This window comes from Triturus cristatus, chromosome 9 (genome assembly GCF_964204655.1).
Source record: "Triturus cristatus chromosome 9, aTriCri1.1, whole genome shotgun sequence".
Lineage (NCBI taxonomy): Eukaryota > Metazoa > Chordata > Amphibia > Caudata > Salamandridae > Triturus > Triturus cristatus.
Genome location: NC_140592.1, coordinates 170,366,967 through 170,381,652, shown reverse-complemented (window position 1 = coordinate 170,381,652; position 14,686 = coordinate 170,366,967). Strand labels below are relative to the sequence as shown.

The following is a 14,686-nucleotide window of genomic DNA, read 5'->3' as shown; positions in this document are numbered from 1 at the left end:
AGGGGAGCGGTGCAGAGGGGAGCGGTGCAGAGGGGAGCGATGCAGAGCAAAGCGATGCAGAGCAAAGCGATGCAGAGCAAAGCGGTGCAGAGCAAAGTGGTGCAGTGCAGAGCGGTGCAAAGGGGAGCAGAGCAAAATGGTGAGGCAGGGGGCGCAGCGTGGAGCAGGGGGCGCAGCGTGGAGCAGGGGGCGCAGCGTGGAGCAGGGGGCGCAGCGTGGAGCAGGGGGCGCAGCGTGGAGCAGGGGGCGCAGAGTGGAGCAGGGGGCGCAGAGTGGAGCAGGGGGCGCAGAGTGGAGCAGGGGGCGCAGAGTGGAGCAGGGGGCGCAGAGTGGAGCAGGGGGCGCAGAGTGGAGCAGGGGGCGCAGAGTGGAGCAGGGGGCGCAGAGTGGAGCAGGGGGCGCAGAGTGGAGCAGGGGGCGCAGAGTGGAGCAGGGGGCGCAGAGTGGAGCAGGGGGCGCAGAGTGGAGCAGGGGGCGCAGAGTGGAGCAGGGGGCGCAGAGTGGAGCAGGGGGCGCAGAGTGGAGCAGGGGGCGCAGAGTGGAGCAGGGGGCGCAGAGTGGAGCAGGGGGCGCAGAGTGGAGCAGGGGCATAGAGTGGAGCAGGGGCATAAAGTGGAGATGGGGCTTAGCAGGGGCATAGAGTGGAGCAGGGGCATAGCAGGGGCATAGAGTGGAGCAGGGGCATAGCAGGGGCATAGAGTAGAGATGGGGCATAGAGTAGAGATGGGGCAGAGGCATAGAGTGGAGTAGAAGCAGGGGAAAGGAGTGGAGTAGAAGCAGGGGAAAGGAGTGGACTAGGAGCAGGGGAAAGGAGTGGAATAGGAGCAGGGGAAAGGAGTGGAGTAGGCGCAGGGGCGTAGAATGGAGTAGGCGCAGGGGCACAGCGTGGATTAGAGAGTAGATTGGCATGGAGTGTCGTACTGTGACGTCCTGGAGTGGAGTTGTACAGTAGTGTGGTTCGTAGCGTGCAGTAGAAGGGCCAGAGCGTGCAGTAGAAGGGCCAGAGCGTGGGGTAGAGGGCCAGAGCGTGGGGTAGAGGGCCAGAGCGTGGGGTAGAGGGCCAGAGCGTGGGGTAGAGGGCCAGAGCGTGGGGTAGAGGGCCAGAGCGTGGGGTAGAGGGCCAGAGCGTGGGGTAGAGGGCCAGAGCGTGGGGTAGAGGGCCAGAGCGTGGGGTAGAGGGCCAGAGCGTGGGGTAGAGGGCCAGAGCGTGGGGTAGAGGGCCAGAGCGTGGGGTAGAGGGCCAGAGCGTGGGGTAGAGGGCCAGAGCGTGGGGTAGAGGGCCAGAGCGTGGGGTAGAGGGCCAGAGCGTGGGGTAGAGGGCCAGAGCGTGGAGTAGAGGGCCAGAGCGTGGAGTAGAGGGCCAGAGCGTGGAGTAGAGGGCCAGAGCGTGGAGTAGAGGGCCAGAGCGTGGAGTAGAGTGTCAGAGTGGAGTGGCGTAGCGTGGCAGAGAGTGGAGTAGCGTGGCAGAGAGTGGAGTAGCGTGGCAGAGAGTGGAGTAGCGTGGCAGAGAGTGGAGTAGCGTGGCAGAGAGTGGAGTAGCGTGGCAGAGAGTGGAGTAGCGTGGCAGAGAGTGGAGTAGCGTGGCAGAGAGTGGAGTAGCGTGGCAGAGAGTGGAGTAGCGTGGCAGAGAGTGGAGTAGCGTGGCAGAGTGCCACACAGTGGTTTGGAGTGGAGGAGCATGGAGTAAAATGGCATACAGTCTCATAGAGTGGTGTGGAGAGGCGTAGAGCAAGAGCAGAGCGGAGTGGCAGAGTGGAGTGCCATAGAATGGAGTGGAGTGAAGTGGCGTAGCTTGGAGTGGCACAGACTGGAGCATCTGCCATTACAGATAACACATATTCAATTTAAATGATCATTACATTTGCACAAACATACAGTTTTACTGGAAAAACTACACAGCGCTCAAACGATATGTGAAAATGGTGTCACCTAGTGCATTGACTGTTTTGATCGTATCAAAATATTTGTTTTCAGCACACTTAAAAATTACCCAAAAATGTGCTTCATTTGTGTTTTTCTTATTATGTACATGCTGAAATATCTGCACAGTTCATTTACAGACATTTAAATTTTGCTCTGTGCTAGAAAAAGGCCTTTCCTTTCACACCCCGACGGCTGTCGTGGATCGAGGGCTTTGTATGGGTCTCTCCTCGGATCAAAGGTCTGGTACTGGTGTCGGCCAGTGCTAGAGGATGATGCCAGAACAGAAGGTGGGGGCAATTTTGGCACTGGGCTCGATGCCGGTCACCCAGAGGGGCGGAGCTAGGCAAGGGGCATCGTGTTTGGAGTGGTCTTCACACATACTGGAGCAAACCGAGGTGGATGGAGCATCACCGAAAGCTTCTTCTTCCTCCTCCTAGAAGAACTCTTTGCCAGACTATGAGGCCTCAGAGTCAATGTATTCGGGCCTGAGCTGGTGGCCTGAGAGCTCAACCAACTCACCCAACGCCTCCTCCTGTTCTCCTTCGGCACCCAGGGGATCAGCTTCACCAAAGAGGTCGGGCATCTCCAAAGTAGACTTGGCCTTTCTGCTACATGCACACCATTGATCTCACTGCTAACGTGAGTTCTTCTTGCTGCGGAACACCAAACAGTCGTCGCAGCAGCTCTCATTCTTGTCCAGTGAGACGCAAGTTGTAGATGACATGGGGGTCGGCTTTAGAATATTTAGAACAACAATGGGGGTATCTCTTGAAGAGCATTTGTTCCATTACCCCAGAAGAGTCTTAATTCTCTGAAGGCAGTCCGGAGCACGTGGTGGCCCTAACAGCCCCAAAGAGCCTCGGTTGCTTATCATCACTGAGACCGAAGGATCGATCCGGCGCAACAAGTCAAAAACACACATCAAAGAGTCTTCTCACAGTGATGTAGAAGTCAGGGAGCTCAGTGCCATGATGGGAACAGACGAACTCGTTGAGACCGGGATCATACTGGATCAAGTCTGAACACAATGGCGGAAAAAAAACAATCTAACAATGGAGTCGGTGATTTTGCACTTCTACATCCAGCGAAGGAGTCACTAAGATCTTGTGACTCAAAAGACTTTTTTGAAAAAAATAAACTTGTAATGTCCGGGCCCAACACACTTCGTCTGATGAAAGATTTTTTTCTACTTACTTTTCTTGGAGTGTGGGGATTAACTTTTATATTTATGAACAACTGATCGTCGTATTTGGAACAGGACCTTTTTTTTTTTTTTCTTTCTCCCCAAGTAGATGGTTTTCAATTAAGGTGTTATAGTGATCTACTAAAGAAGATTTGTCTGCATTATTGGTAGTGCTAGAAGGAAGAACGCTGATGGAGCTTAAGATGTGAAGGGTGGTATTTTTACTACCTCTTGATCAATAATAAGAGGGATTATACTGTTTCTGTGACTTGGCGGAGAGAGGGTTTAGACGGAAAGGAATCTGGGAGTGGTAGGACCAATCAGTATTAATATGGTTATCCATTGGTAGGTCAGTTGGGATGCTATGGTAAGACTTAGTATGTCTCCTAACACCAGAACGTTTGTGGATATGTTGCAGGAGTCCCATTTCTATGTAGATGGTGGCCAGCATAGTGATGGGTCAGAGCTTTCACTTCCATGAAAACTGAGGGCACCCAGTATCAGTGTCCGATGTAATACATTAATAGTAGATTAGAAACGTATCCAATGAGCCATTTCATTAAAAGTGTACTATTGCCTGCTGAGTAGTAAAATAGGCTGGCATTATAAATATTGAAGTGGGTTGATATTAGTTAGAAGACAATCAAATGAGAAGTATAGACCTGATTGCACTTTCCTGCACTGGATGCCTTCTTTTTGATTAACGTGGAATACTTCTGTAGGTTATTAAAGTTTTGCAAGCTGTTGCATGGTGGGGAGAGGGGAAAGAGTTCACTAAAAAGAAAAAATAGATAAAACCCATTGTGCAGCGTGGAACAGAAAAAAAAGAAAAACAAAGTGGTTTATGATCTAAAGAACATAATATAATGATACAAAAACAGGCCACCCTGGGTCAAAGAGAAAAGAAGGAGGAGTGCGCGGGGTTCCCTTTTATAGGACAACTTCCCTCACCCACCCATGGGTGGCATGCTTCATCATCGAGAACCTACTTGCACTGCGAGCCTGTTTGCAGTGCAGGCTACAACCCCCTCACTGTGAGGGAGGAGCTCAGGGATGTTTTAAGTTGTAGGTGACAAGAGGTATACTAAAACCTTCAGATGAGCCAGGTGTGGAGGGAGTAAATGAATATAGTGAATGTGAAGTTAAAACTAACTCCCTGGTATGTTAAAGCTCAATTTTAATGGAACATTCTGGGGGTCAGGGCTAAAATTAGTGTGCGAGCCATGCCTGGATAATTCAACCTTGCATGGTTCGGTGTGGCCATAGGGTCAACATGTTTCAGCCTTGGTGCCCTCCGCAGAGGTGTCGTGGCTTACCGGACTACCGGGAGGCATCTGTAAGAGGCTGGGGGCTAGGTCCTGCTTGCGGAAGCGGCTGGGCTAGGCCCCGGAGTGGCTTGCGGGTAGGACCAGCCCTTGACGCGCAGACTCCCCCCGAAAAGGCTCGAGACCCCAGCATCCTAAACTCTACACCAAGACGCCTGCACTACCCTTACCAGATACCCCTAAACAGCCGCCATGTCTAAAGGCCAAGCTGCTGGCCAGGCCTCGAAACAGAGCACTTTGGATAAATATATTGGCGGAGCCGCCAGTCATACAGCCAGAGTGACACCCCTACAGCTATACTAGATAATGCCGCGCTTCTTGCAGCGATCACACAATCAAGGGATACGTTGGACGATAAAATTGGTGCGGTTGGAGCAGATATCATGCTATTGCGGCAGGAGCTTCGCAATGCACAGGCCGAAAACAGGATATCTGGAGCAGAAGATGCCGTCATGGAACTACAAGGCAAAGTTCGTACCCAAGAGAGACTCACTCGAGGGCTGGCTACGCGGGTTGAAGATGTAGAATGGGGAGCCCGTTGTAATAATTTGCGATTCGTGGGGTTCCCTGAGGGGTGTGTGGGCTCGGACATGTGTGCGTTCTTAGACCACTGGCTCAAATCTTGGATATCAGACGATGCCCTGCCCTCGTTTCATGCTGGAACGGGCTCAACGAGCACTCGTGGCCAAACCGCCACCGGGCGCTAGTCCCTGCCTTTTGATCGTGCGGATCCTCAACTACCACGACCGGGACGTGATCCTGAGACAAGCTGTGGTCAAAATTCCCTAGCCTTCAAGTCCCACCCGATAATGATTTTTCCTTACTATACCAAATCAGTACAACAGCAGAGACAGTAATTCACTGCTGCCAACGCTCGCCTCGGTGAACTGCAAATATCCTACATGCTGCTCTTCCTGGACAGACTCAGAATCAGCTATAAAAACAGCACATTGTTCTTCGACACCCCTGAGGAGGTCTTTCAATGGTCAGACGAACGCTTATCGGTCAGGGCCTGCACACCACCGCCTCGAGACTCGGACCCATCATCCGGGAACCCACGCCTACAACAGAATAAAACCCCCAAGGACAAGCGGCGGCACCGTTCAAGATCATCTTGGCGCTCTCGCAGAGACAAATAACTTGGCACCCAGAAGGCGGATTCATAAATCGCAACATATCTGCACCTAGACCCGCAAAGTCCACTATGAGGCGAATCATCTACTTACTGGATCAAGTACTGGCAACGACAAGGGCTACTACGTAGAAACTGTTCTATTTCACAGGTCCCAAAGGCATACAATAGGGATGGGACCTTTGGGGACTCTTGGACTGTATCAGCCCTCATCTCTGGTTGGGGTGAGAGCTGTATACTTTCCGCGACAGATACTTCAGTGTTCTTTGAGGTATTGGGGTGGGGATGGGTGGAGGGTGTTACTGTTCCGATTTTTACTTGTTTTACTAGTTCTATGCGTCTACAGTACGTCACTCACTAGTGTTACCTACGTCACACTTGTCATTAACTCTCACTTCACTTCTAATGTGATGTCACTTCCTAATAATGCTGTTCCACCCGGAGCGATTAAAGTGGTCTCTTGGAATGTTCGGGCCTCCTCGACAAGATCAGGCGGGGGCAATTCTTAAATACATGAAGCGCTTGGGGGCGGATGTCCTGCTTTTGCAAAAAACTCACTTAATGGGGGCTCGTACCCCCTGCCTCGCCCACTATGGCTACACACAAGTATTACATTCAGGGTTTACCAGAGGGTCCAGGGAGGTTGCTATAATAATCAACCGCAGAATTCCGTACTCACACATGCATACATGGGCTGACACGCTGGGCCGATACTTGCTTACACATGGCACGTTCTAGGGAGAACCCATAGTTTTGGGTAGCATATATGCCCCCTCCACCTCTCAGCCAGGCATTTACAGAGCACCTCATCGATACTTGGAGTTTATTACCTGACATACTGTCACTAGCGGGGGGGGGGACTGGAACGATGTGCTAGACCCCGACCGGGGCACATGTCACCCTACTACGTCACATCACACGCCAAGGGAGTGTAGGCTGGGGCCCTTAAAACAGACACTGGCCTGGGCGGACCCATGGAGGACCTTTCATCCCACAGACACCAGTTACACGCATTTCTCAACAGTACACAGGTCATTCTCCAGATTGGACTATATTTTCATTACTAGGGCCCACATCCCCAGAGTGGCAGGGATAGAGATGCTGCCCAGAGGCCTGTTAGATCACTCCCCAGTCCAAATCAAGCTACAAATAGGCCCGGGCGTTCCGCATTTCATTGGCGAATGTCGCCTTGGCACCTCCATAACCTTGTCTACAAACGAATCTCCACGCAGCCATGCTAGAACATTTCTCTTTAAACGCAGAATCAGTACCCTCTGTCTCTATCCTATGGGAGGCCATGAAACCCACCATCCTCAGGTTCGATATTAGCCAATGCACGGCCACCAGAAGAAATCTACCATAATACAACTCGAAGCGCAGATACTCACATCTCAGAGTGGCGTACAAAAGCTAGACGGCAACAGTGCTCACAGACAACTGGCGGCACTGCAGAAAAGATACCAAAGCCTCCTTGACGGTGCTAAACATGCCTGGCAGGCCTTGCAGAGCAGGATTTACCAATGGGGTATGGATCTTGGAAACTGTTTCACAGACTGTGCCAGTATTCTCTCAAACCGACAGAAATACCCATACTTGCATCATCCACAGGAGAGACGATAACAACCCCACATCTATTGCCAAGATCTTTGCTGAATTTCACCGCTCCCTCTACACCAAGCATGAGGTTATATCAGAATCCCAGATAGAGAATTTCTTCCAGGATATCCTGCCCAGGGCACTGTCCGACGCCGCACGGAATTCTTGACGATCTTGTAGAATTAATATCGGCAGCATCGGGAATCGCGTCGTGCAAATCACTGGGACCAAACGAGTTCCCAAGTGAGTTCTTCAAGGCATTCGCATCTATACTTGGGCCACATCACCTCACGACCCTTGATAGACCCCGATACCACACCATTTGAGCCCAATATTGAGCCTCTAGGAGGACTTGGGTTCAGTCAGTCCGAATTTTCTTGAGAATCTGGCAGTAGTGGTATCGGCAGAAATGCATACAAGAGTCCTGAACTCTACTCAAGACAAAACGCAACTCTAAACAAGAGTCACCTTGGAAACTCCAATGAACGGAAATAATAACATTGAGCTTCTAGGCAGAGGTGAAAAGATAGAGTCAAGGCTCGCCCCACTTAAACAAAGAGTGCATGCCACCTCCGGTTGCAGATGCCATTCGTGGTCCATGAGGTACCTTCGGCTGAGCTTGTCTGCCCTGGTGTTCAAAGAGCCAGTCAGATGCTGAACTAGGAAAATGTCCTATCATTCCAGCCAGCTCCAGAAACGCAGAGCCTCTTGGCACAGGGTCCGCAACCCACTAGGCCCTGTTAGTTGCAATGCCACATGGTGGTGATGATGCTGTACATGAACACCTGAACCAGCCTCCCTTTGATGTATGGTAGGAAAGCTTTCAGTGCCAGAAAATTCTCTCAACTCAAACAGATTAATGAGGAGCTAGAACTCTCCTGGAGACCAGAGTTTGCGGATCTCCACCTCCCAGATGGCAGCCCCAACCTAGAAGTAATGCATCTGTCTCCACTGTAAGATACAGGTGGGGAAGGGAGAGGGGTCTGCCGCTGACCGAATCTCGGTTCGTTAGCCACCATGTCGGGTCTTTTGCAGTGGTCTCCGATATCTGGTAGGAGAGATTCCCCTGATGCTGCGCCCACTGGGACTACAGAGCCTGCATATGCCAATGGGCATGTTTTACCACCAGGATCCAGAAGGCGATGTGGTCACAGAAATCCAGGATAGAGGTGGAACATCGGTATTATAGCCTAAATATCCGAGACTTGCCGCTCTGGAGAATAGGCCCAAAATGGCACTGTGCCCAGAATGACTCTGATGAAAGGGAGCGTCTGAGAGGGAGTCAGACATGACTTGAGCAGATTGATGGAAAACTGCAGCGAATGCTGGAAGACTTACTGACTGTGGCGAGCCTGCATTCAACAGTCAGTTGTCTAGGTAGGGAAGACTGGAACCCCTGACTTCCACAGATGTGCTGCAACCACCACCATCACATTGGGGAACACACAAGATGAGCTGGTGAGGTCGAACTGAAAGTATTTGTGACCCACTGTGAACTGCAGGCAACGTCTGTGAGCAGGCAGGAGGTGGATGTGAAAATAAGTGTCCTCCAAATCCAACGTTACCAGTCAGTCTCCGGGATGCAGAGTAGATGAAACCTGAGCCAAGGTGAGCATTTTGAGCGGTAACTGGGCAGGCGTCGACCCACTGCTGGGAAACTCTATGTAGTGTGGGTGGGCCCTGATGCTGGCTCTGTAGGTGGAGTGCAGAAGCGGAGGCTTAGAAGCACGAGGTCGAATGGGTGAAGCAGAAGAATGCTTTAACAAATTCTTATGCTTCTTAGACTTGCCTAACTTCAGAAAGGAAGTCTTGAATCTTAAAGACCACCATTCATGGGGACATCTCCTGGACCGGCATGAAAAGCGTCCATGGGAACGAGATCGGGATCGAGACAGAGCCACCTTTTGTCGCACCGCCTGGAGCTTCATCGCACAGTCGCCGATGGCCTTCAGGTGCATGGACTAGCAGTTGGCACAGGCCTTGGGGTCGTGTCCCGATCCCATGCACAAGAGACAAACCAGGTGGGGAGCCAACATCGGACGTTGACAATCACCAAAATGCTTCAAACTGGAGGGTTTCGGCATGTCCCTAGCACACAGAGCAAGCTATAAAAAAAAAAGAAAAAGCTACTCAACAAAAAGTTGAAAAAAGTTGACCAAAAGGTGGTTGAGGAAGCTCTCTGGATCAGCACTGTTGGTGCGGAAAAAAAGGAACTGATGTCAGTGTGGCGGGGTGGCGCGTATGAAGGCACTGCAACGTCAATCCCAACACGCAGCTAATCTATGCCACCCACCAGCGGGCAGAGATACTGCTCAAGACTTTTAAGGTCCAGTCTGCAGTCGAGGGGATATTCTAAGGTGAGGAATCGGCAGTTAGAAATCTCCATCAGATCTCTTCGACTCGCTGCTCCAAAGGATAGGCTCAAACTCATACTGTGTCCCGAATTACTCAGATGAAAGTGTCTGAAAGGTTCGGGTGTGACTGTGAACTCAAGCGATTACAGATGTTCCACCGTAGTCTGGACACAGGTGATAAGTGCTTGAGGTGAGCCCGCCTTCAGTAGCCAGTCGTCGAGGTAGGGGGAAGATTGGAAGCCCCGACCTCTGCAGATAAGTTGCAGCTTCAGCCATAACTTTCATGAACACCCAAGGGGAACTAGTAAGGCCGAAAGGAAGCACAGCAAAATGGAAATACTTTGTGAACTGCAGGTAACGTCTGAATCAGCAGGATGGAGATGCGGAATAAGGTCCAGCACTACCATCCAGAGCCCAGGGCAAAGAGAACCTGAGCCAACATGAGCATTTTGGATTTCTATTTCCTCAAAAATTAGTTGAGGTGGCGCAGATGTCCTCAGTCCTTTTTGGGCACTAGAAAGCAGAGGGAATAAAAACCAAGCTCTACTTCTGGTGCGGGCTCCCTCTCGATGGCTCCTTTGCCCAAAAGAGTCTGTACTTCCTGACAAAGCAAGGAGAGGTGGTACTCAGTCAGCCACTCTGGTGGCAAAGGTGGAGGGGTTTCCACATTTAGAAGGGTGTGCCCTTTCTGCTTAATTTGAAGCATCAACCTAATAAATGTAATTGCAGACTATTGGGGCAGGTGGTACCTGATTCTGCCACCAATGGGATAGCGGTGCTAGATAGAGGATGCACTAAAAAGGCTCAGAGGCTACAGTAGGGAGAGGGACTGGACTGCACGCGGTCTGGCTCCCACGAAACCGTCCATGAAATGACTGGGTAGTCTGCTGGGCTGTTGGGAATGGTTAGTATTACAGATGCCCATATGAGTCCCAACCACGTTTGAAGTAGGAGCAAAAGAACTGTTGCTGGGACATGGCAAATACAGAAAGCCCAAGAGACCTGGCAGTAACCGGACTCTCCCAAAAGTGCTCGAGTGCCACGTCAGCTTTGTAACCAAATGGACAAAAGCCATCGAACAGCATGTCAATCAAGGACAATCAGGCATCCCCCCAAAATCCAGTAGACTGACACCTGGCGTGGTGAGAGTGCACCAGTAGAAGCCATTGCATAGAGCCCATAGCCAACGGAAAACTTTGCTGCATCCTGACCGTTCCCCAAGGCTTGGTTGAGGATGGCTCAGTCCTCCTGAGAAAAGCTTGGGAAACAGCTGCGCAACTGAGTGCCACAACAGATGGGAATATTGGGCAAAGAGGCATGTAGTGTTCACAGACTACAAGGCTAGCCTGCTGGAAAAGAAAATGTGCTTACCAGAGGTGTTAATGCTCCTCGATTCCCTGTCCGGTGGGATGGAAGGGAACGCATTTGGGTTAAACTTGACTGTTGAGTCCCGCACAAACAGGCTCTCAGGGAAGGGGTGCTGGGAGAGGAAGGCTGGGTCTTCTGGGGCAGAACACTGGCATCAGGCAATCATGTGCTGCAAAGAAGCCCCAGTGCAAAGTTTGGCCCATGTCCACAGGAGAATGTCAGTGAGGGCTTCATTGAAGGGGAGCAACAGTTCAGCTGAGTCCGTTCCTGGGTGAAGCGCCTCTGACAAGACGATGGTCTTGAACTAAACTGTTGGCAGCTGGGGGAGTTTGGGGGGGTTGACGGCGCCGCTGTGCTCATGACGGAGCCACGCCGTCATGAGTCACGGGTGAGCTGTGCTCATGACGGTGTGGTTCCGTCATGACTCCACCCACTGCGCTAATCGCCCGCACAGGCGGGGAATTAGCGTCGCGTGGGAGGAGCGGCCGCCAACGGCCGCAGCATGACGGAACCACTCCGTCATGAGCACAGCGCAACCGTGGCTCATGACGGAGTGGTTCCGTCATGAGCGGGGAAGGGGTTAAAGTAGAAGGCATACGAGTCGAGATGGACAGAAGTTGCTGAGCCTGCATGAACACCCCAAATGCATAAGCACTTTTGTCACCAAAGAACAGCAGTGTAAACCTCAATTGCCATCCCAGATTATGTGTTATTTTAACAAACACAAATATCTTATTTGTGACTGAAACCCAGCAGGAGGTCCAGCCTGATCTCCAAACACAAACTAAATGTGACATTTTAATAACTAAGGAGTAATACCGACCTCCCTGAAATTGCCTCAAATAAAAGTGAGTCCATTCCACAACATTCATGGTGTCGGGACTAGTTAAATTAAAAAAACCAGGGCAAAAGAAGGCAGCAAATAGAGGAGGTCAAGTGAGGATGGCAATAAGAAATCACTGACATGCATAAGTCTGCAGGTACACAGTGAACATACAGAGAGGCTCTGCAGAAGGGCCACTGGGTATTTGCAGCTTAGCAATACAGAGTATTTGTTCATTGTCAATTATCATCACAACTAGGTTACCATTCTAGCTGAATGTTCACTGATGCCCCCGACTACACCACTTCTATACAGATCAGCAATAATTTTACATGAGCCGCGGTCCGCCAACTATTTCCTAGCACTGTTCATGTGAACTCAACCTGCCTGCTAGCAGATATTTTAAAGTTTCACCACCTCCTTTCTCTGGGAAGCACTCTTCAACCTGGTCCTCATAGCATGTGTACCATAAAAAGAAAATATTAAGTATGTACTATGAGAATAGTAAAGTATTTAAAATCAATAACCTACATTAAAATAACCAAGCACTCCAAGCTTGAAGGTGTACAAGGACCACTAAATGTTGAAAAGTCAGAGAAAGAGGTTGTTGGCAAATGTATCCTGTGCATATGTGCCCTTAGAAGAGGGCAAAACTCAAACAAAATAACAAAGTAACACAATAGCAACGATGGGTACATGACGGAAAACGATTTAAAACATCAACAGACCAACAAATTTGTACTAAATTCAACGTTTTCTACCTTAATTGCTACTCCACACATTTGATGATATTGACAATGGTTGTTTTACTCTGCATAGCTGTGCGTGGATTTTGTGTGGGTACAGTTAATGTACTGATGAGCCCATATATTCTGGACAGCAAACTATAGCTTAATCTTTCTGCCTAGCACTCTGTGTATTGATCACTTATTTTTGAGCGTATCGCACTGTTGAATCCATTGTTGCATTTCTGAACAACTGTTACACAAGTACCATGGTTCTCTTTCTGCGGCTAACAGCTTCAACCTACAATTCTGAGGATATTATGGTCATGAAGAAATCATACGCTAGTCTGGCAGGAAACCAAAAACTGATTACATTTAATAAACAAAAACACAAGACTTGCCGAAATGTATGCCGCTAGGATTTCTGCACAAATCAATGAACATGGGCACACTTTAATCATCCCACATGAAAAGATTATGCAAGAAGAAATGGCCACACTTAACTACAACAATAACAGCAACAATGGAAATGCAAGCCCTGTAATACCATGCTCATTCTCCCAGGCCTCACAGTAGAATAACTAATAAGGACATCACTCCAGCCATAAAGGACAATATAAGAGGCCAAAGAACACTAACATTACAAAGCACTTGAATCTTATCTAGCATTTACAAACACTCAACTGCAAGATACTGAAGACAAGTTCTAGGCAATGGACATTTTAAAATCAACAAAAAAGAGCAAAAGATTTAAGGTTCTAACAGCTTCCACCAAATGTCACCCAAAATCTTACAATATATGTAATATTTTCAAATATTATCTGCGTGATGTCCTGAAAGTACAGGAAACAATAAGTAGGCAGAGTGCCTTTATCCAATCAGTCTCAAGCAAAGAAATGTCCTTGCATCAAACAGCTAGGTAACCCCAGAATTAAATGTCAGCATTGACCATTTGACTAATAAGCATGCGCATCAGTCCGTAAGCCAGACAGGCACATCAGTGGATCATTATTAGAGATGAAAACTACAGGTAATCACAAGCAAAAACCTTCAGTACTTTTTTTCTGGTGGCTATTATATCTAACCGCAGAGTCGTCACTTCCCCTCATGAGCAGCCAGAATGGACCCGGAAAGACTTGCAACAGCTCCAGGTGACTCCTTCGACCTCTGGTGAGACGCCATACTCCCTCATGCAATTACCAAATACACCCATATAAAGGATACTCCTCTGCATGCGGACGTCTTTATTCTTTAGACCGTAGAGGGTCCAAAAATGCTAGGCACAGCCAACAGATTTGACGTTTCACTGACATTGTGGGGAGGAGGAATGTGTTGCTAAGAGTATCCACCAAAAAGAGCATTACCGAAGTAAAGTAACGTATAAATTATGATGGACACGTTTAACCAACCACAGATTACTCACCTGGTGGTTTGATACAGAAGAAATTCCCCCTCCTAGGAGGTGGGTCTGGAAAGTAAATTCTAGACTGGGATTCCTGCTGGAAGAAGTGGGCAAAATGACCCTCTCAGAAGACTTATGAATCGATGTTGTTGGGCCTGTAATAGCTATGGCCCCAAGTGCCGTCTGCCAGATGTTCAAAACCAGAAGTTGGAAAGAAATCCTAAACTGGTCCCCTCCAGCTCACATTGGTTACGCTGTAGGTCGGTACTCATCATATGCTCAACAGCCATCTTAGGACTTGGAAGCCTTTCGGACATCATTCATTAGAGGTCTGTTTACTAAAATTTAAGCTTGGCAAAAACTCAGTTAAGGAGTCCCTCAACATTTTTACTATAAGTGTCATTTTGGGGCCTCTGAAAAGAAGCCCGATCACATCAGACATGGGATACTTCATAAGGTCACAAAGGACAGCCACCAAGCTCTTGAGGCATCTTTCTTGACCCTGATTTAGTAATAAATCAAGTCACACATCATAAGGATAACTTGATTTTCAAGACAACAAAGACTGAATGTGGCAAGGCTCTTTACCCACACATATGAACTAGATAAATCCAGTCCTGCAACAAGAAACGAATTATCCTGAGCACCACTATATGTGTATTGTAGAATTAAAGTCCAATCCGTCTTCTTTCCAGTTTGATGTTTATTTTCAAGATACTTTCTTCAAAAATCACAATTAATCCTCTCTTGACATGCTATAATGTTCTTCATATAGCCAACACGTGTTTCGTCAGATTCGAGCAAGCAGAACACCGACGGAAAATGAGTGTGGAGTACTCTCTGCCACTCGGGCCA

At 49.2% G+C, this 14,686-nt stretch overlaps 1 protein-coding gene across 10 annotated transcripts in view; it reads right to left on the bottom strand.

Moving 5' to 3' along the window:
- Positions 1 to 14,686, bottom strand: part of SLMAP (sarcolemma associated protein) — a 1,011,035-nt gene that overhangs the window by 647,295 nt on the left and 349,054 nt on the right. The gene's annotated exons all lie outside the window — the stretch shown is intronic.